At 50.4% G+C, this 21872-nt stretch overlaps 1 pseudogene; it reads right to left on the bottom strand.

Annotated features, from left to right (window-relative positions):
* Positions 1 to 18: 18 nt before the first annotated feature.
* On the bottom strand, positions 19 to 20069 carry LOC4349957 (putative beta-glucosidase 35; annotated as a pseudogene).
* Positions 20070 to 21872: the final 1803 nt, after the last annotated feature.

The raw sequence follows: 21872 nt of genomic DNA, 5'->3' as shown, positions 1-21872 counted from the left end.
TGAAGTAGCCCTTCACATTTACCCCGTTTCTGATGGCGTGGTTGACGAACTGGAGGTGCTTGGAGTGGAACTCGATCCTGTGCCCATCCCTGAGCGCCTCTGGCACCGTGCTGTTGTTGCCCTCGTCAATGCCTGTACATAAATTACACAAACTTGATGTCACGCCCCGAACTAGTCCCGACCGGAACTAGCCCGTGACGCTCCAAATTAACCTGTTAATCGATACCAGTCCCAGGAAACAGTGCTGGTATCACAGGGAGACAGAATATCACAGCAACAGAGGTCTCTTTATTATAGAGTAGAAGTACAGTCATGTTGGGCTGCGGACAGATCCCGAGCTCACAACTGCATTACAAAAGGAAAGCGGAAGCCAGGACTTGGACCAATCATCACAGGCGCGACTTGGGAACTAGGCCGAAACCCTAAAACTCATCGTAACCGGCTTGCTCCTGGAAGAACTCCTCGTCAGCAGGATCCGCTTCATCTTCTTCAGCAACTGGGGGGGATTATTTATATAGAGCAAGGGTGAGTACGGGAATACTCAGCAAGCCAGGGGAAATAAAGGTTTAATGCAGGCTTCAAGGAAAGGCTGTTGTTTCCGTAATTGATTTTGTTTGAACTCTTTTCTAAAAAGTCTAAATGAGTGCTTCTCAAACGACACGGATGAGACAGTGCGTCTCGTCCGGTCGGAGTATGTGCAATGTATCAGTCTTTAGATCTTGAAAAAGGGTTGGCACCCGGCCAACAGCTTTTCAAACGGCCACCCGGGCCAACAACTTTTCAAACGGCCACCCGGGCCTAGCTGATCCCGTCAGCTGCTGATTTTTCAAACATCGAACCCAGTTTCACAACAGCAATTTCACAAGCAGTAGTCAAACAAAACTACGCTAGGAATCACCTCACATCCGCCCATGACCGTGGGCACGGCTGTTCGAACAGTTTGTTAACCTCTGCAGAGGGGGTACACTTTACCCACACGACATTACTAACCCGGATCACCCAGCCCGTGGGGATCAGCCACGTCGGGAGACCTCCAAGCTTTCATGACAAGGCATTTCGAAAGCCGATACAGGTTTACCATATGCCGACGAGAGGGGTCCCAGACCAACAACAGGTTAGGTCCCAGACCATACTGTGCCAGGAAGCCCAGGGGTCCTCCCCGACACCACCCCGGCGAATCCACATGTCTCTCGGCATCAAGGTTCCCCTGATAAGCTAGTTACTCAGCCAGGGGTGTCCCATTCCACCCATGTGGTCGTACTTGTCTTATGTTTGGATGAAATTCCAAGGAATCGGTCCTTAAGTGCGAGAGCGGGAAACCGTACACCCGGTACGTTCCCCGGTCCGCGGTTTTGGAAATTCATTTAGTTCGCAAGCACCGACCCAGATGTCGGGTTTTCCAAGTCTTTTGTAAAACTCCAGTTTTACCCAAGTTGTTACTCAGATTTTAAGTTTGAAGGCGACCGTCGATACTCGCACAGAGTGCATGAATATCGAGGTGCAACTGGGTGGTTACAAGGGGACATAGTATGGCAATTAACAATGGAAGGATCAAATGCAACAAGTTAGGTAAGTCCGCCAATCTGTCTTGCAGATGGGACAAAAGATTAAGTGCGATCCTATCAATGCATAATATTTTGCAAGCAATATAATTAAATTTCAAATATAGGCTCAAGATGTTCAAAGGTGGCTTGCCTTGCTCGAGATCTGGAGCTTGATCCTCGAAATCCTCGCACTACGGGTCTTCGGGCTCTGAAACTACACGCGAAACGGGACAACTCAATCAACGGCAAAAACAAAGCCCTATTAATGACCTCTAAGCGTGCCACTAGATAGATCTCGAGATCTGAGAAATTTTGGAAGTTGAACGGAGCCAAACGGAGTTACGGTTGGGAAGATATTGAATTTCTGAGATTATTGGATTTTTGGTCTAAAGGAAAAAGGATTAAATTAAATCCTTTTTGGAAAAAGAAAAAGAAAAGAAAGGAGGGAGGGAATATAGACTTTTCTCGGGCGGCTAGGGCGCGGCCCAATAGATTTGGGGCGGCTCGGCCGAGCTTAACGGGCCGGCCGGCCCAAGACGGCCCAAGCGCGCGCGCGCGCTGGAGGGAGGAGAGAGAGTCCGGTGGACCGGGCTCACCACGCGCGGTCCCGTGTGGGACCCGCTTGTCAGCGGCTCGGCTCACCGTGTGGAGGGAGTATGCGGCGTACGCGCGCGGGCGGGGCTGGGACGCGGTGCACGCGCGCGGTTCACGGAGGAACGGATGCGGCGGGCCCACGCGCAGCCTCACGGCTCACCGCGGACCACGCGCACGGGGAGAAACGGAGGGAGCGGCTGGCCGGGTCGGCTTATCCGGTCGCGGCCGAGGTGGCGCCGACGTGGCGCCTACGTGGTAGCCACGCGGGCCGGCGGGAGGTAGACGACGTCCCGGCCGCGAATGGACGGCGGGCGATAGCGGCGAGCGGCGGAGCGAGCCACGGCGATACCGGCGAAAGCGAGCACACCGGGTGGCTGCACAGGACGAGGGGAGACGAGCCAACGGCTCGGATTCGCCGGAGGGAGTCCGTCGGCGGCGGATTGCGGCGGCGGCAACCGGCGGAGAGGAAAGGGGGAAACGGCGACGAGGTCCCGAGGGGCTAATTCCCGGTGGCGAGAGCATCTACGCGGCTTCGGGAACTCGACGCTTGCGTCGGATTGGACGGAACTACGCCGAGTGAGGCCAGCGACGAGCGGGTGCTACGGAGCTCGGGCGGCGACGGCGGCGAGCACACGGCGAGCGATGGCAACGGTCGGGGCGGCGCCAGCTAACTACGGGGAGGCTACTCGAGCTACTACCGAAATCTAAGGGGAGGAGATGGAGCGAGGAGGAAGAACGGAGGGAGACACTACCGTGCGGGACGGGGCGCTGTGACGAGAAGCCAACGGCGCGGGAGTGATCTCACCGGCCTCGGGCCGTTGAAGAGGAAGAAGAGGGCGCGCCCGGAGTCCCCTTCCGCGTCCACGAACGCACCGGCTCTCCCGGCGCTTGGCGATGGACGGCGGAGGCGAGGCAGGGCACGGGAGCGGCGGTAATGGTGACGAGACGAATGGGAGGGGAAAGGAAGGGAGGGGGAGACGGGTTTAAATGGGCGGCATTGTCGGTTTGGGAGAGGGGAACCGACATGGGCGGTCAAGCCGGCGAGCTGGCGCTCCGGCTAGCGTCCAAAGCGGCGACAGGAGGTGACGCCGGCGAGAGGGGAAAAAGGAAGGAAAGGGGAAAAGGAGGGAGAGAAAGGGGCTTGCCCCTTTGCCGAATCGGGAAAAGGAGGAGGGAGCGGGGCGACGCGGCAGAGGGAAGGGAGAGCTCAGCCTCCGCCTCTTGGCGGCTTGCGCGCGGAGTGGCGGGGGCCGGGGGATGACGACGGCGATGACGGTGGGATGGTTTGGAGCGGCGCGACGACACGGGCGACAGGCGCGGGCTGGCGCGGCAGAGGGTGACGGCGGCGGCGACCAGGCGGTCGGCCACTCGGCACGCGCGCGCGGGAAGCAACGGGCGGCGCGGCTGGGCAGCGGGACCGGGCGACGCGGTCGGCGCAGACGACGCGGCTCGGGCGGGAAACCACGCGGGCGCGCGCGCGAGCAACGGCGCGCGGGGCCGGCTTTGCGAGCGGGGAGCTCGCGCGAGAGGAGGGGGCGCTCGGCGCGGGCGACTCCCGCGCACGCGCGCGCGGCGCGTGGGCGGAGCGGAGGGGAGCGGAGAGAGAGGCGCTCGGCGCGGCTCTCGCACGCGCGAGCAGCGAGCGGGGGGGGGAACGCGCCGGGGGGGGAGGGAGCGAGAGAGAGAGAGAGGGAGAGAGAGAGGGCGCCCGGGAGAGAGGGGGGGCCGGGGAAGAGATGGGCCGAGCGGAATTCGGCCCATCGAACCCGGGGGAGGCAAACTAGACTTTTGCGGAGGGATTCGATTTGGAAGGAATTGGATTCGGAATTGAACTCGACGATAGATCGGGGATTGAGATCTTGAGATGGCACGGACACGAGACAACAAGCAAAGAAACAAATTTCGCAATTAGGGTTTTTAAGAGATAATTTTCCCGCTAGGCGCCACGACGGAACGGGCGCTACAGACCAACCCCCCTAACAAGAATCTCGACCCCGAGATTCAGCACCTAAGGGAGCAGCTCTGGAAACTCGGCGCGGAGAAGATCTTCTCGTTCCCAGGTTGCCTCATCTTCAGAATGATTGCTCCATTGGACTTTGTAGAACTTGATGGTCTTCCTTCGAGTCTGACGTTCTGCCTCTTCAAGAACCTTGATCGGTCTTTCCTTGTAGGTCAGATTCTTTTCCAGCTCGATGTTACCCAAGGGGACTTGCTCTTCTGGAACTCGAAGACATTTCTTTAGCTGGGATACGTGGAACACGTTGTGCACATCTGCGAGACCTTCAGGTAGCTCAAGCTGATAAGTCACTTCGCCACGTCTGGCGGTTATGAGGTAGGGGCCGATGTAGCGGGGTGCTAACTTGCCGGACATCCCAAACCTTCTCATACCACGGAGGGGTGATACCCGCAGGTACACATGATCTCCTTTTTCGAACTCAAGGTCACGCCTTCGATTGTCAGCGTAATTCTTCTGACGGCTTTGTGCTGTCTTCAGACGTTCTCAGATCAGCTTAACTTGTTCTTCTGCTGACTTGAGTATGTCAGGACCGAATACCAGTGCTTCGCCCACCTCATTCCAGCACAAGGGGGTGCGGCACTTTCTTCTGAACATTGCCTCATTCGGCGACATCTGAATGCTGGCCTGATAACTGTTGTTGTATGAGAACTCAGCATACGGCAAACAACGATCCCAAGTGCCTTTGAAATCCAAGGCACACGCACGTACCATGTCTTCTAGGATTTGGTTACCCTTTCGGTCTGACCATCGGTCTGCGGATGGTAGGCTGTACTAAAATTCAGATCAGTTCCGAGAGCTTCATGCAACTGCTTCCAGAACCTTGAGGTGAACTGAGTGCCTCGGTCCGACACAATTTTCTTGGGACAGCCAAATCTACATACGACATGAGTCATGTAGAGTTCTGCCAGTTTCTTTCCATCATAGGTGGTTTTCACTGGCACGAAATGAGCTGATTTCGTGAGTCGGTCCACGATTACCCAAATGGAGTCGTATCCGCTGGGGGTTCTTGCCAAACCGGTGATGAAATCCATTCCGATCTCTTCCCATTTCCACTCGGGAATCGGTAGGGGTTGCAGCAGACCAGCTGGCCTCTGATGTTCTGCCTTGACTCTTTGGCAAATGTCACACAGGGCTACGTATTCTGCGACGTCTCGCTTCATTCCAGCCCACCAGAAGTATGCCTTGATATCCTGGTACATCTTCGTACTTCCTGGATGAATGGAGTAAGCGGACTCATGAGCTTCCTTTAGGATGAGATCTCTTAACTCCTTCTTGGTCGGTACACAGATGCGTTGACCGCACCAAACTGTGCCTTGATCGTCTATGGAGAAATTGGTGTCTTTCTTCTCCTGTATTCTTTTTATTAACTCTTTTATCCCTTCGTCATCTTTCTGAGCCTCCCGGATTTGCGATTCTAGGGTAGGCTGTACTGTCAAGCTGGCAGGGACTCCTGACTGTACCACGGTCAGCCTTAACTTCTCCAATTCTCTGCACAGATGATCTTGGTCAGGCCGTATTTGAGCTACATTGCAATAGGCCTTGCGGCTTAGCGCATCAGCGACTACGTTGGCTTTACCAGGATGATAGTGGATTCCAAGATCGTAATCCTTGATTAGTTCCAACCATCTTCTCTGCCTCATATTTAACTCGGTCTGTGTGAAAATATACTTAAGACTTTTGTGATCGGTGTATACTTCACATCTGTTCCCGATTAAATAATGCCTCCAGATCTTAAGAGCATGAACCACGGCTGCCAACTCGAGATCATGGGTGGGATAATTGGCTTCATGAGGCCTGAGCTGCCTGGATGCATAGGCCACAACCTTTCGTTCTTGCATTAGGACACATCCTATGCCTTGTCTCGATGCATCACAGAAGATCTCGAAATCTTTTCGGATATCTGGCAAGGTGAGAACTGGGGCAGTGGTCAACCTTTTCTTCATTTCTTGAAAGCTGTCTTCACAGGCTACAGACCATTGAAATTTCTTTTCCTTCTTTAACAGCTCGGTCATAGGTCTGGCTAGCTTAGAGAATCCTTCAATGAATCTCCGATAATATCCCGCTAAGCCAAGGAAGCTGCGAATCTCTGACACAATCTTGGGCGGGTTCCAAGCAAGTACAGCTTCAACCTTGCTGGGATCTACTTCGACACCGTTGGAGGAGATCACGTGTCCAAGAAATGCTACTCGGTCTAACCAGAATTCGCATTTCGAGAATTTTGCGAATAGTTGATGATCTCTGAGCTTTTCCATTATCAGCCTCAGGTGTTCAGCATGTTCCTCCTCGTTCTTGGAGTATATCAGGATGTCATCGATGAATACTACGACAAACTGGTCCAGGTATTCCATAAAGATTTTGTTCATTAAGTTCATGAAGAATGCTGGAGCATTGGTGAGTCCGAAGGACATTACTGTGAACTCATATAGACCATAACGCGTTGAGAAAGCGGTCTTCGGGATATCTTCAGATCTGATTTTCAGTTGGTGGTAACCTGACCTCAAGTCAATTTTTGAGAAGACTCTTGCTCCTTTAAGTTGATCGAATAAGTCGTCAATCCGTGGCAACGGGTACTTGTTCTTTATAGTTACTTCATTCAGGGCTCTATAGTCGATTACCATCCTCTCAGAGCCATCATTTTTCTTAACCAGAAGCACTGGGGCTCCCCAAGGGGATGAGATGGGTCGCACATAACCCTTACTTTCCAACTCTTCGATTTGTCTTTTAACTTCTGCTAACTCATTAGCTGCCATTCGGTAGGGTCTTTTTGCAATTGGAGCTGTGCCTGGTGCTAGTTCTATGGCGAACTCAATCTCTCGGTCCGGTGGCATACTCGTTAATTCTTCTGGGAATACGTCGGGATATTCACAGACTATGGGCACCGACTCCAAGGAGGTGACTTGTAGACAGGTTAGGATAGACCGACTTACGGTAGGGGTGTTAGGGGTAAAGCGGACTTGCTTTCCTCCAGGTCCTTGCAAGGTGATGGACTTTTCGGCACAATCTATCTGTCCTTTGTGCTTAGCCAACCAATCCATCCCTAGAATGATGTCCAAGCTTTGCGAGTCTAGGACTATCGGTTTGGCTAGGAAGTCAACTTCCTCAATTCTAAGGTTAACTTCCGGGCATATTTGAGTTGCCCTTATATTCCTCCCAGGGGAATGTACTATCATTGGTACACGCAAATTTTGGGTTTTCCAACCATTTCTTTTCACAAAAGCTTGTGATATGAAAGAATGGGAAGCTCCTGAATCAAATAGAACTATTGCGGGTACGGAGTTGACAGAGAACATACCCATCACAACGTCTGGAGCATCCTGAGCGGTTTCAGCTTGAATGTGATTCACACGGCCTCGACCAAAGTGGTTGGAAGCACGTGAACCTTGTCCACTTGCCTGAGAGCTAGGACGAAACTGAGCTGCCGCTGGAGTAGGAGTTCTGGCAGTGCTGCCATTAGCATGCCCTGAGTTGGTGTTGGTAGGATTCTGAGGACACTGTCTAGCATAGTGACCCATCTGGTTGCACCGGAAACACTGAACTGCTGACGGTCCCTGCGGTGACTTGAAAGAGGTAACACTGTTAGGCGCAGTATTGCCACTAGGGGCACGCTGCTGTGGCTGAGGTGCCGGACGGTTCATCTGAGGACGAGGGGCGTAGCCTGGCTGGCGGTTAGCCTGAGTGACCGACTGGTGGTATTGCATGGGTTGACCGTAGCGAGGGCGAAGTGCGCCTCGGGAAGAATTTCCCTGATGGTTAGACTTGCGTTTCTTGTATTCTTCGGTAGCCTCTTTTCTGGCATCCTCAAGTAGAAGTGCTTTGTTGATCATATGTTGAAAAGTGGGGAAGTCATGAGCAAGCAACTGGAGTCTCATTCCAACTGCGATTCCTTTCAAGAATTTCCTGATCTTTTTCTTATCTGTGTCTACTTCCTCAGGGGCGTACCGAGCCAACTTGTTGAACTGACTTAGGTACTCATTGACACTGCTGTTGCCTTGCTTAAGTCTGTTAAATTCTTCTTTCTTCATGTCAATAGTGCTTTCAGGCACATGAGCTGCACGGAAAGCCGTAGCGAACTCATCCCAAGAAATGTTAGTGGGTTCAGGGTGTGCATTGCAGTAATTCTCCAACCAATCTGCGGCAGGTCCTCTTAGCTGGTGAGAGGCGTAGAGCGTCTTCTCCACAGGAGTACACTGCACTAAGTTGAGTTTTCTATCAACATCTTTCAACCAATCGTCAGCCTCGACGGGCTCGACGGTCTGAGAGAACTCTGGCGGACGAGACCTCAGAAAGTCTGTCAGCTTGGATCTGTTGTTGCCCATGTGAGGGTGGCCATTTCCATGCGCATTATGCTGAAAACTGGCTATGGCTGTGGTTAGTCCTTGCAAGATTTGTGTCTGAACTGCCATTAGGTGTTGCATGTTGTTTTCCACATGAGGTGGGGAAGGGAGGCGTTCTTCTCCAGAATTGTGACTGGCAGTGTGGTGAGAGCGGTGAGACTGTTCCATCTCTGCATCACGGGAAACTGTACGATGCGAGCGGCTGCTGCGGTGGGGTTGCTCAACCTCTGCGTTGCGGGAAACAGTACGGTGCGAACGGTTGCTGCGGTGAGACTGCTCATTAGACGACTCATGATTTGCTTCTAGTTCGACTCTACCATCTTCAAAACCGAAGCGGGCTGGCGCACGAGCTGTACGGCGGGGGCGGCTAGCCATCTAAACTCCCAGAAGAGGGCGAGGTAAGAGTCGGATAAGCACTTAGGAGGGCAAGGAGCAAAGTAAATAGCAACTCAGATAGCACACACTAGGCATAAACTGGATTTTTCCAAATCATAAAAACACCTGATACAACGGGTGTGGACAAGTCACAGAGCTACGCCGAGCTTGACTGTGCGCACACCACCTAGGAGAACCAGGCTACCAAACAACACCCACATCAAACACACGCACGCACTACCTCGCCACGACTCCAAAAGAGTTGGCGGCGGAACAAAAGGGCCTATCACACGGACGGCTGCTGAAGACTGCCTCCTCTACTCCTCGTCGGCCTGGCTGCCTCCTGTAGTCGGCTCCTCAGTCGAAGAAACGTCGATCAGCTGGCGCGAAGGGACCGGCGGAACCTGTCGAGGGCCGGCAGCAGCACGGGCCGCTGGCGGTAGGGGAGCTGGGTAGTGGAAACGGAACACGGTGGAAGAACCAACAACACGCTTCCGCGCAGTGCGGATAAAGCGTGGGCCACGGCGGGAGGAAGCAACTGGGGTGTGTCCTGGGGTGTAGTGTCACATCCTGATTTTCGTTTCAGGATTTATAAATTATTTAATAAATTATTAATAGAATTTATATTAAATGTTCTTTAATTTACAAGTGAAGTTAAATATGGGAAATAAAATTTCCTAAATATAAAGCATGGATGGATTTAATTTTTATTAAATTCTCCATGATTAAGTCAACTCTCTGAAATATTCTCGGATTTTTCGGAGCTCAATTCCTAAATGATACAAAGAACAGTTCAGTAATTATTTGATCAATAATGATCTAATTATAATTGTTAAGAGCTTTTCTTGTTTAAAATCCTTAAATTATAAATTGTTGTTTAAAAGGAATTATTAGAAATGATTTTAAAAGCCTAAAAGATAAGATCTAATTTTTTTAATTTGTTAAATCTCAATATAAAATTGGGCTAGATAAAATTTTGTTAAATACTTTGCTTAATTCTATAATTCCTAGATTTTTCTGGGATTTATTTGAGCTAAGGAAGTATTTTTAATTAATGGAATTGCATTTCATGAATAATTTAAATTGAAAAAGGTTTTTAAAAGTCACTTTTGGCTTTGGGCCGAAAGCCGGCCCAAAACCCTCTCTCTCTCTTTCCCTCGGCCCAGTCCGGCCCAGTCCGCCGAGCCGCCGCTCTCCTCTCTCTCTCTCTGACAGGTGGGCCCCATTTGTCGGAGCCGTCTTCCTCCTTCGGCCGCCACCGCCCGAAACCCTAGCGCAAGCCGCCGCCGTCTCCTTCCAAATTCGGCCGCTCCTTTCCTTCTCCGGCCGAATCAAAAGAGGGGAAATGATCCTCGAGATCTCCTCTACCTTTTCTCCTTTGGAAACATCGGCTAAATCGGTTTGGAAATCGATGGATTCGAGTTCGAATCGGATTGGCTTTTCTCTCTCCGAGCTCGAGCTTTCCATCGCGTCGCCGGCCGCCGTGGGCCTTCGCCGCCGCCTCTTAGCCCCTTTAAAAGGACACCCGAGCTCTTCTCTACCCGCCGCCACCCTCGCCTTCGCCTCTCGTCGTCCGTAGCGCCCTAGCGCCGTGAGACCTAGCGCCGCCGTCGCCGCCGCCGCTCCAGCTGTGCGCCGCCGCCGTTTCAGCCGTCGCCGTCGCTCGGGAAGGTCGTCATCGTGGTCGCCGTCGCGTCTCCGTCCTCGTCCGCCCCTTCGCCGTCGCCGAAGATCGCCGGAGCACCGTCGCCACCGTCGACCCGAAGACCGCCGTCGTTTCTTCGTCGTCGCCGTCGCCGTCCGTTGCTCTTCCGCCGCCTTTTTGGTCACCGGTGAGTTCGCCGCGTCGCGCTCTACCCGTTGGTGTCCTCCGTTCGTGCCGAAGCGCCGCCGTTCGCCGGTGAGCGTGCGCCGTCCGAGCCGCCGAGCCGCCGCCGCCGGTGGTGACGTCATCGCCGACGTCATCGTCGCCCTCTCCCGTGAGCCGGTCGTGGACCGTTCGATCTCGGCCGTCCGTTTTGGATCAAGTCGATCTCGGCCGTCCGTTCCCGTGAGCCGTCGCCCGTGCGCCCGGTCCACCAAAACCCTAGCCGCTGACGCAATAATCCTCCTTTTCCTTTTCAAAAATAATTCATTATTGCGTCATAATTCAATTAAAATCCATATAAGTGTTTTAATCCGATTTAATCTTTAAAAATTCATAACTAATTCATTGTAACTCAGTTTAATGTGGTTCTAGTTGCAAAAGTTGTGTAAAATAAAGATCTACATATTAAAATTGTCCATAAATTGAATTAAATTTATTTAATTCTTTTTAAATGGGCTTTAAATAGATTTAATCTTGTAAAATTCATAATAAATTCATTTGAAGTCAGAATGAGGCCGTTCAAGTCTCATAATTCATCTAAAATTATGACCTACATGTTTGTTTACTTTTTATGTATTGTTTATTTGGTTTTTATTAGTCTTTTTCTTCGTTTTGCGTGTTAGCTTGTCGTTTTCGTCGTTGCGAAGGTTCGCGAGTGCGCCGGAAGTATTCAAGAAGATTAATTGAAGACCGATTATTGCAAGGCAAGTCACACAGATCCTAAACACAATCCTTTGAGCATGTTGATCCTATATTTAAATTCTCTATTTATTTCAACTGTGCATTTATTTTCGAATGTCACTGGGTGGTGTGAACCTATTCCTTTGTTATGGCCTGTTTGCATTGATTACTTTATTCCTTGATACCTTGGGTGATTATAACTTGACTAGTTGAGCTATATATATTGGTTCAGCTAGATATTAGATATGATTGCTTAGCCATGCTTAGAAACATTAGCACACAATTGGGATAACTAATGTTTCACTATCACTTATGGTTATATTTAATGGTAGCTCACGATGGTCAATCGTGATTGGTTAATTAATTACTTGCCAACTAAAACTTGATAATGGTGGGTTGTGAGCACATGGTTTTGAGAGTCGTGCTCATGACAATTAAGGACCGGTTCGCGAGCTACTATTGTGAAACATTAACCGTGCCAACCACAAGCCAGCGTGGGCAACGGCTTTACCTTTTGTATAGCATGGTTCATTGCGGAGCACCAGACTGAGAAGTGGCGGAGATAAGCCCACGGGGGTCGCTGGGGAGTCCATGCCTCTGGTTTTTGAGGGGGTGATTATGATCCAGGAATGGTGCGCTGCGGTGGGTTGTGTTATGCAAGGGGTAATGTCACAGCTCCTTTCCGAGGTACCGTGGTGGTACTGAGGCACATGGTGACATGATGTGGAGCTGTATCTTGTGGGTACAGTGGTACACCTCTGGCCAGAGTAAAACTATTCGAATAGCCGTGCCCGCGGTTATGGGCGGGTTGAGCAATGTTTTTCGTGATTAGTCTCACACCTCTCACAATAATTATAGATGTTATAACTGGTAATAATTTGCTTAGCTCCTGGTTTGGAGTTAGATCTGTTCAGCCGGGTATGGTTGTTCAGAATGGTTGGGCCTGTGCAGCATAGGTGTGTTGTTCAGTGTTGATTAAAATTTCTGATTAATTACTCCACTGTTTTACTTCTCTTAAATGTTTTGCTAAATGCTGCTTTTGCAAATGAGCCTATATTATGCCATCCTTTGGTATCCTTGTGCACTTGCATATTTGCTGTGTGGCTTGCTGAGTATGTCATATGCTCACCTTGCAATAATCAATCAACCTCAGTTGAAGAAAAAGGATCCAGAAGGAGAAGACGTTTGGCTTATACCCCAGTTGAGCTGCCTGTGGGGGTGGAGCCGGAGCTTCGCTAGATTTTATTTTCCGCTGCAGTTTTCTTCATGTTGAGGACTAAGTGCCTCTTAAGTAAGTATTTATCATTTTAGTTAATTTGATGAATCTGTATATTAAATTGTCGGTTTGTGTACCTCGGCTGATTCCTGGACGAGGATTTTATGCACAAATAAGTTCGGAAATTACTAGTGAATTTCCGGGCGTGACATGTAGGAAGGGCTAACTGGGTGTGGGTAGGGCGAGTACACTGGTGAGTACGGCGCACGCGAGCTGGGGGAGCGCGGGCCACTGGGAGTGCGAGCAGAGCCGCGGGAGCTGTGGGAGGACAGGTGGCTGGCGTGGCAGAGGCGGCCTGAGTCCCAAGAGATAGTGTCAACTGAGGTGACACCCTCCTCGGCCAGACGGGCCTCCAAAGCGGCGTAGCGGCGGGCAAGGGAGCGGTAAGCCTCAAGGAGTAGGTCGTGCTGAGTGGCCTGAGCCTCCGAAAGCTCAACCATGCGAGTCAGCACTGGCTGAGACTCGCTGTACGGACAAGGGTACCTGGCGTCTGAGTGGCCAGAAGGAAGGCGTGGAAGCTGCCGGAAGGCGGAGCCTCCGAGACGGTGGCTGTAGTCGTGGGCCAGGCGACGAAGCGCAGTCCAGGAGAGGTCCTGGTACGCGATCTGGAGAGTAGGCCTGGCCACAGTGAAGTGGTGTGGGCGAAGGCCAGCTCCGTGTATACCTCTACGGGGGTAAAGGTACACAGAGAGCTCACAGTGAGGGGGAACACGGTCCACGGAGTACCCCGTGTACTCGGGACACGAGAAGCCAAGGAAACGGGCGAGGTCACGAAGCTGAGCGACGTGGTGACCCTCACCAAAACCGTGGGAACTGAAGCTGGCGTTCACTGCCATCTACAATTTTGAAAGAGGGAGAAAAGATCAGTAACCATTTTAGAAACAAACTATTGAAAAATAAAGAAGACAAAAGAAACCTTAGCTTTTCGCAAGTAGTTTTGAACTTAGTATCCTTAGGGTCGTTCTAAGTGTCGGGTTTCGCCCTAGGGCCAAGCCTGTGCTCTGATACCATCTCTTGTCACGCCCCGAACTAGTCCCGACCGGAACTAGCCCGTGACGCTCCAAATTAACCTGTTAATCGATACCAGTCCCAGGAAACAGTGCTGGTATCACAGGGAGACAGAATATCACAGCAACAGAGGTCTCTTTATTATAGAGTAGAAGTACAGTCATGTTGGGCTGCGGACAGATCCCGAGCTCACAACTGCATTACAAAAGGAAAGCGGAAGCCAGGACTTGGACCAATCATCACAGGCGCGACTTGGGAACTAGGCCGAAACCCTAAAACTCATCGTAACCGGCTTGCTCCTGGAAGAACTCCTCGTCAGCAGGATCCGCTTCATCTTCTTCAGCAACTGGGGGGGATTATTTATATAGAGCAAGGGTGAGTACGGGAGTACTCAGCAAGCCAGGGGAAATAAAGGTTTAATGCAGGCTTCAAGGAAAGGCTGTTGTTTTCGTAATTGATTTTGTTTGAACTCTTTTCTAAAAAGTCTAAATGAGTGCTTCTCAAACGACACGGATGAGACAGTGCGTCTCGTCCGGTCGGAGTATGTGCAATGTATCAGTCTTTAGATCTTGAAAAAGGGTTGGCACCCGGCCAACAGCTTTTCAAACGGCCACCCGGGCCAACAACTTTTCAAACGGCCACCCGGGCCTAGCTGATCCCGTCAGCTGCTGATTTTTCAAACATCGAACCCAGTTTCACAACAGCAATTTCACAAGCAGTAGTCAAACAAAACTACGCTAGGAATCACCTCACATCCGCCCATGACCGTGGGCACGGTTGTTCGAACAGTTTGTTAACCTCTGCAGAGGGGGTACACTTTACCCACACGACATTACTAACCCGGATCACCCAGCCCGTGGGGATCAGCCACGTCGGGAGACCTCCAAGCTTTCATGACAAGGCATTTCGAAAGCCGATACAGGTTTACCATATGCCGACGAGAGGGGTCCCAGACCAACAACAGGTTAGGTCCCAGACCATACTGTGCCAGGAAGCCCAGGGGTCCTCCCCGACACCACCCCGGCGAATCCACATGTCTCTCGGCATCAAGGTTCCCCTGATAAGCTAGTTACTCAGCCAGGGGTGTCCCATTCCACCCATGTGGTCGTACTTGTCTTATGTTTGGATGAAATTCCAAGGAATCGGTCCTTAAGTGCGAGAGCGGGAAACCGTACACCCGGTACGTTCCCCGGTCCGCGGTTTTGGAAATTCATTTAGTTCACAAGCACCGACCCAGATGTCGGGTTTTCCAAGTCTTTTGTAAAACTCCAGTTTTACCCAAGTTGTTACTCAGATTTTAAGTTTGAAGGCGACCGTCGATACTCGCACAGAGTGCACGAATATCGAGGTGCAACTGGGTGGTTACAAGGGGACATAGTATGGCAATTAACAATGGAAGGATCAAATGCAACAAGTTAGGTAAGTCCGCCAATCTATCTTGCAGATGGGACAAAAGATTAAGTGCGATCCTATCAATGCATAATATTTTGCAAGCAATATAATTAAATTTCAAATATAGGCTCAAGATGTTCAAAGGTGGCTTGCCTTGCTCGAGATCTGGAGCTTGATCCTCGAAATCCTCGCACTGCGGGTCTTCGGGCTCTGAAACTACACGCGAAACGGGACAACTCAATCAACGGCGAAAACAAAGCCCTATTAATGACCTCTAAGCGTGCCACTAGATAGATCTCGAGATCTGAGAAATTTTGGAAGTTGAACGGAGCCAAACGGAGTTACGGTTGGGAAGATATTGAATTTCTAAGATTATTGGATTTTTGGTCTAAAGGAAAAAGGATTAAATTAAATCCTTTTTGGAAAAAGAAAAAGAAAAGAAAGGAGGGAGGGAATATAGACTTTTCTCGGGCGGCTAGGGCGCGGCCCAATAGATTTGGGGCGGCTCGGCCGAGCTTAACGGGCCGGCCGGCCCAAGACGGCCCAAGCGCGCGCGCGCGCTGGAGGGAGGAGAGAGAGTCCGGTGGACCGGGCTCACCACACGCGGTCCCGGGTGGGACCCGCTTGTCAGCGGCTCGGCTCACCGTGCGGAGGGAGTATGCGGCGTACGCGCACGGGCGGGGCTGGGACGCGGTGCACGCGCGCGGTTCGCGGAGGAACGGATGCGGCGGGCCCACGCGCAGCCTCACGGCTCACCGCGGACCACGCGCACGGGGAGAAACGGAGGGAGCGGCTGGCCGGGTCGGCTTATCCGGTCGCGGCCGAGGTGGCACCGACGTGGCGCCTACGTGGCAGCCACGCGGGCCGGCGGGAGGTAGACGACGTCCCGGCAGCGAATGGACGGCGGGCGACAGCGGCGAGCGGCGGAGCGAGCCACGGCGATACCGGCGAAAGCGAGCACACCGGGTGGCTGCACAGGACGAGGGGAGACGAGCCAACGGCTCGGATTCGCCGGAGGGAGTCCGTCGGCGGCGGATTGCGGCGGCGGCAACCGGCGAAGAGGAAAGGGGGAAACGGCGACGAGGTCCCGAGGGGCTAATTCCCGGCGGCGAGAGCATCTACGCGGCTTCGGGAACTCGACGCTTGCGTCGGATTGGACGGAACTACGCCGAGCGAGGCCGGCGACGAGCGGGTGCTACAGAGCTCGGGCGGCGACGGCGGCGAGCACACGGCGAGCAATGGCAACGGTCGGGGCGGCGCCAGCTAACTACGGGGAGGTTACTCGAGCTACTACCGAAATCTAAGGGGAGGAGATGGAGCGAGGAGGAAGAACAGAGGGAGACACTACCGTGCGGGACGGGGCGCTGTGACGAGAAGCCGACGGTGCGGGAGTGATCTCACCGGCCTCGGGCCGTTGAAAAGGAAGAAGAGGGCGCGCCCGGAGTCCCCTTCCGCGTCCACGAACGCACCGGCTCTCCCGGCGCTTGGCGATGGACGGCGGAGGCGAGGCAGGGCACGGGAGCGGCGGTAATGGTGAGGAGACGAATGGGAGGGGAAAGGAAGGGAGGGGGAGACGGGTTTAAATGGGCGGCATTGTCGGTTTGGGAGAGGGGAACCGACATGGGCGGTCAAGCCGGCGAGCTGGCACTCCGGCTAGCGTCCAAAGCGGCGACAGGAGGTGACGCCGGCGAGAGGGGAAAAAGGAAGGAAAGGGGAAAAGGAGGGAGAGAAAGGGGCTTGCCCCTTTGCCGAATCGGGAAAAGGAGGAGGGAGCGGGGCGACGCGGCAGAGGGAAGGGAGAGCTCGGCCTCCGCCTCTTGGCGGCTTGCGCGCGGAGTGGCGGGGGCCGGGGGATGACGACGGCGATGACGGTGGGATGGTTTGGAGCGGCGCGACGACACGGGCGACAGGCGCGGGCTGGCGCGGCAGAGGGTGACGGCGGCGGCGACCAGGCGGTCGGCCACTCGGCACGCGCGCGCGGGAAGCAACGGGCGGCGCGGCTGGGCAGCGGGACCGGGCGACGCGGCTCGGGCGGGAAACCACGCGGGCGCGCGCGCGAGCAACGGCGCGCGGGGCCTGCTTTGCGAGCGGGGAGCTCGCGCGAGAGGAGGGGGCGCTCGGCGCGGGCGACTCCCGCGCACGCGCGCGCGGCGCGCGGGCGGAGCGGAGGGGAGCGGAGAGAGAGGCGCTCGGCGCGGCTCTCGCACGCGCGAGCAGCGAGCGGGGGGGGCGGGAAACGCGCCGGGGGGGAGGGAGCGAGAGAGAGAGAGAGAGGGCGCCCGGGAGAGAGGGGGGGCCGGGGAAGAGATGGGCCGAGCGGAATTCGGCCCATCGAACCCGGGGGAGGCAAACTAGACTTTTGCGGAGGGATTCGATTTGGAAGGAATTGGATTCGGAATTGAACTCGACGATAGATCGGGGATTGAGGTCTTGAGATGGCACGGACACTAGACAACAAGCAAAGAAACAAATTTCGCAATTAGGGTTTTTAAGAGATAATTTTCCCGCTAGGCGCCACGACGGAACGGGCGCTACACTTGATGGCTGTATGTTCTTAATTTTGGATGAATTTTATAGAATTGCCCTAGAAAAGATGTATGTTGTTACCGTTTTCTGTAATGTAGATGGCCGGGTTGTTGTACCTCCTCTTGGTGTAGAGCAAGACTTCGCGAATGCCTGGAGGATAGTTGAAGAAGATCGGGGTGAACTGCAAAAAAATATTGGCCCAAATCAGCTAGGATTTTTTTTGATCAGTTTCAAGAAAAGGAAGAAGACGGTGTGTTATTTCATGTGTTGGGATTGAGTTTCATGAGCAGGCAAGCCTAGCTCTGCTACCTGTGGGCCGATGGGCTTGCCGTTACGGAAGCCCGTGGTGTTGGCGCGGCTGTCGACGTCGTAGGAGAGCTCGTTGGAGTTGGGTGGTGGCACGCTCTTGGCGTAGTAGGTGGTGTAGTAGTTGATGCCGATGAAGTCATAGGAGCCCTTCACCATCGCCGACTGTGCCGGCGTGAACTTCGGCAGTCGGTCGCCAAGCCAACCCCTCATGGTGCCCGGGTAGTCCCCGTGCACAAGGGGGTCCATGAACCACCCGAACATGAAGTCCAAGCTTCGCTGGACAGCGCCGCGGTCGGCTGCCGTGTCATCATAAGGCACAAACCAGTGAGTCACCACCACCATACCGATTTGCCCCTTCTGTGTTGGTTGGTACCTGATATAGCACATGCAAATTGCACGTCTTTACCGATCAATTTAAACTTTTCGATTGAATTGGCTGGTGTATGCAACTTAATATATACCTGGTGCGGTAGAGGTGGACGACAGCTGCATGGGAGAGGTGGATGTGGTGTGTCACAAGGTAGGGCTCGCGACTAGAGTCGCCGGCACCACACGACTTGGAGACATAGGGGGCGCACCGCCCTGACGCGAACACGCCCCCGCCGTAGCCGTAGGCGCTATATGTGAATGGCTCGTTGAATGTGGTCCAGTACTTCACGCGGTCACCAAACTCGTGAAAACACACCTCCGCGAAGTCCGCGTAGTCTTTCCTGTGGTTTTATATACAGCCGAGCTCTAGTTGAGTACACGAATTAAAGTTTTTTTTAACAACTCGTGCATGTTCTGTGTAATGGAGAAAAAAAGTTTGTGAAATTAAGCAAGAGGAGAGGTAAGTAGTGGTAAATAATTTACACTATGTTTTCGCTCAGGAAGCCTCCGTATTTGCTTTCCAGAGCCTGGGGGGGTGTCCCAGTGAAAGATGGTGACAAATGGGATCATCCCTGTTGACGAAGAATGTTGTCAAAATTTGTTTAATTTTTTTTTCTCTAGATGGGTTCTATGTGCCATTGGAATAATATATAATTAAGCATGTATAAACTGATTACCTTTCGCTATGACATCATTGATCAAACTGTTGTAGAAAGCTACCCCTTCTCTGTTAATTCCTCCACTCAAGGACCCGTCTGCAGGAATTACACGGTAGTGACGATGTGATCATATACTCTGATGAACAGTATGTTAGAGCATTTCTGATTTTCAAGCTTAATTTGGAACTCACTTGGCAGGATCCTGGTCCACGCAATGGAGAACCGGAAGGCGTCCATGTTCATGTCCTTCAGGAGATTCACATCCTCCTGAAATTTGATCAAATTTGTCAGAACGTACACTGCCCATTTCAGAGAATTCAGAGACACTCGATGATGTAAATCATCGTCATTCAGTCAATGGAATGTCACCTTGTATCGGTGATAGAAGTCATTTGCCACATCGCCAGTATCATTGTTTAAAATTTTACCTGCAGTCATTCATATGGATTAATTATCTGTCAAGAGTATCACAATCTCTATGATTTGCAATTCCTCACTGTCAAATCTATTCCGGTTTTACTGTGCAGAGATTGTGATGCGGAGACATGCATATAGATCCAAATTAACCTGGAATGTGAGTAAAGGTGTCCCAGATACTAGGACCTTTGCCCCCTTCTTTGTAGGCGCCCTCATACTGCAAAATAATCATAACCAATACAAGATAAACCGACGAGTATCCAGCTACAAATTACTATCTCCGTTTTCTAATAAAGACATTATGTTTGACCATTAGTACTTAATCAAAGTGCAAATATGAGTCATGCTTATATAATGTTTCAAATAAGTCAAATGAATGATAAAATAAGTCACATAAAAAATAAATGATACTTATATAATGCTTCAAATAAGTCAAATGATTAAACGTCGTGTTAAAAGTTAACAACATCATCTATTATCAATAATATACACATGATTAATTCAGAAGTGTGATGACTGATGTTGAGTTTCAGAATTATTCCAACATGCATATATACCTGATAAGCTGCTGAACCTGTGCCAAAGATGAAATCCTTGGGGAAGCTGTACCGGCTAAACTTGGCGTAAGCAACATTATTGCAGAGCAAAGCTCCCAAGAGCAAGGTGATCAAAAGGAGTCGTCTTCCCATTCTGATCCCCATTCCAGTGAGTCAGATCGAGTTGGTTCAGAATGAGCTAGCTGAATTTGCCTGCAGAAGTTGCAGCTCTAATGGGTATTTATAGGGGGATTAATTGGCATAATTAAGATGCATGTAGCTTGATTGGAGGTCAGATTATGTTACTCTGATCCCTCATCAGTGCATGCAGCTAGTGTTTCTCTGCAGACATGGTAGCTGCCGTAATCGGGGATTTTCAGAATAGCGATCGATGAGGAAGAAGACGTTGGAACAGGCTGCCGAAATCCACTCGAGGAATTGTTTATTAAACACATGAGGCGCATGTTAGCATATATCTATCTATACAAATCTATCTATCTATCTATCTATCTATCTATCTATCTATCTATCTATTATTATATACTAAAAGTCTATTAAACTTCCTACAAACACTCCTAAGCCGTCATATGGTGTTCCTACAAACGCTCTTAGATTGCCACGTGGCATTTTATAATCTCACCGTTGATTTTTATTTAAATTGGTGGACCCGTTATTTACACCGTTAGATTAGATCTATTTGCTTCCTCTTAATATCATGTGTATACCAGTGAAATCGTTTATACCGGGAAATCCCAGTTAAGTACGTACAATGGAAAAGGAAGGAAAATCTGACGTAAGTACTCACAGTTGCAAAAAAAAAAGAGGTACTGTTCATTTAAAAAACGTATCTACGATAGAAAACTATTAAAAGGCCCTGTTTACTTTAAAAAAATACGGACGTATATATGCAAGTAAAAAGAAAAGCTATAATTAAGACTAAAAAAATATATGTACATGGGTAGAAAAAAATAGATGGTTTTTTAAAATAGTATTTTTTATTGTAGAAAAACAAAATTTATTAATCCACAAATATGGTAAAAAAATGTACAATAACATACATGATGTAAAAATATATGTTTTCAGCTGCGCTACAATAAAAAATATATGATGTAAAAATATATGTTTTCAGCTACGCGGGCATTCTTCTTATAGGTGAGGCTTTAAAAAGTCGATTGAACAATATATAGCACTTTCTATTTTATTTATGCATGCCAGTGAAATGGTACATGATGAAATAATATATAATCACTTTCTTTTTCATATATGTTTGAATAACATGCAAAGGATAGTAAATAGAACTTAGAAGAATATACATTTTACGAGTGAAGTAGAAAACATATGTCATAAATTCTAATTGTGATTTTTATCATAAATAACACAATGATCCAAATAGATAAAAGAAATGAACGTATGATTTAAAAGTTAAAAATTATGACGATAAAAAATATATTGCCACAAATAAATATACATAATTTAGAAGGATGTGGTTATTTAAAAATTATTGTTGTAAATATTTTCATAAAGAGAAAAAGGGAGAAAAAGTAATCAAGAGGATAAACTTCCTACAAACGCTTCTAATCCGCCACATAGTACCCTATAAACGCTTCTAAACCGCTATGTGGTGCTCTAATAAATCATAGAAATTGTAAGAAAAAACATCCGACCATCGGTTTTTATATGATCTGGTGGATCCTTTATTTTCAACCATTAGATCTATCTTAAAAATTACTCCCACATCGTAATGCCACTACCGGACAATATACATGCATTAGATACGTAGGTATTCCTCCTTAAGAAAAGTACATACCTATGTACACAGGTATTCCTGCTTAAGAAAAAATATGTACATATGTACGGTACATACACGCGCCAGGTCCCGCATGCTTATTTTTCCTTTTTTTTCTTCTCATTTAGATTAGATGGAACCAAACTAATAACTAAAAAAAATATTAACTATGCTTTAAGTTA

Source organism: Oryza sativa, chromosome 11 (assembly GCF_034140825.1).
Source record: "Oryza sativa Japonica Group chromosome 11, ASM3414082v1".
In the NCBI taxonomy this organism is placed as follows: domain Eukaryota; kingdom Viridiplantae; phylum Streptophyta; class Magnoliopsida; order Poales; family Poaceae; genus Oryza; species Oryza sativa.
The sequence above is the reverse complement of the archived record's forward strand: the minus strand, read 5'-3'. Positions and strand labels throughout refer to the sequence as shown.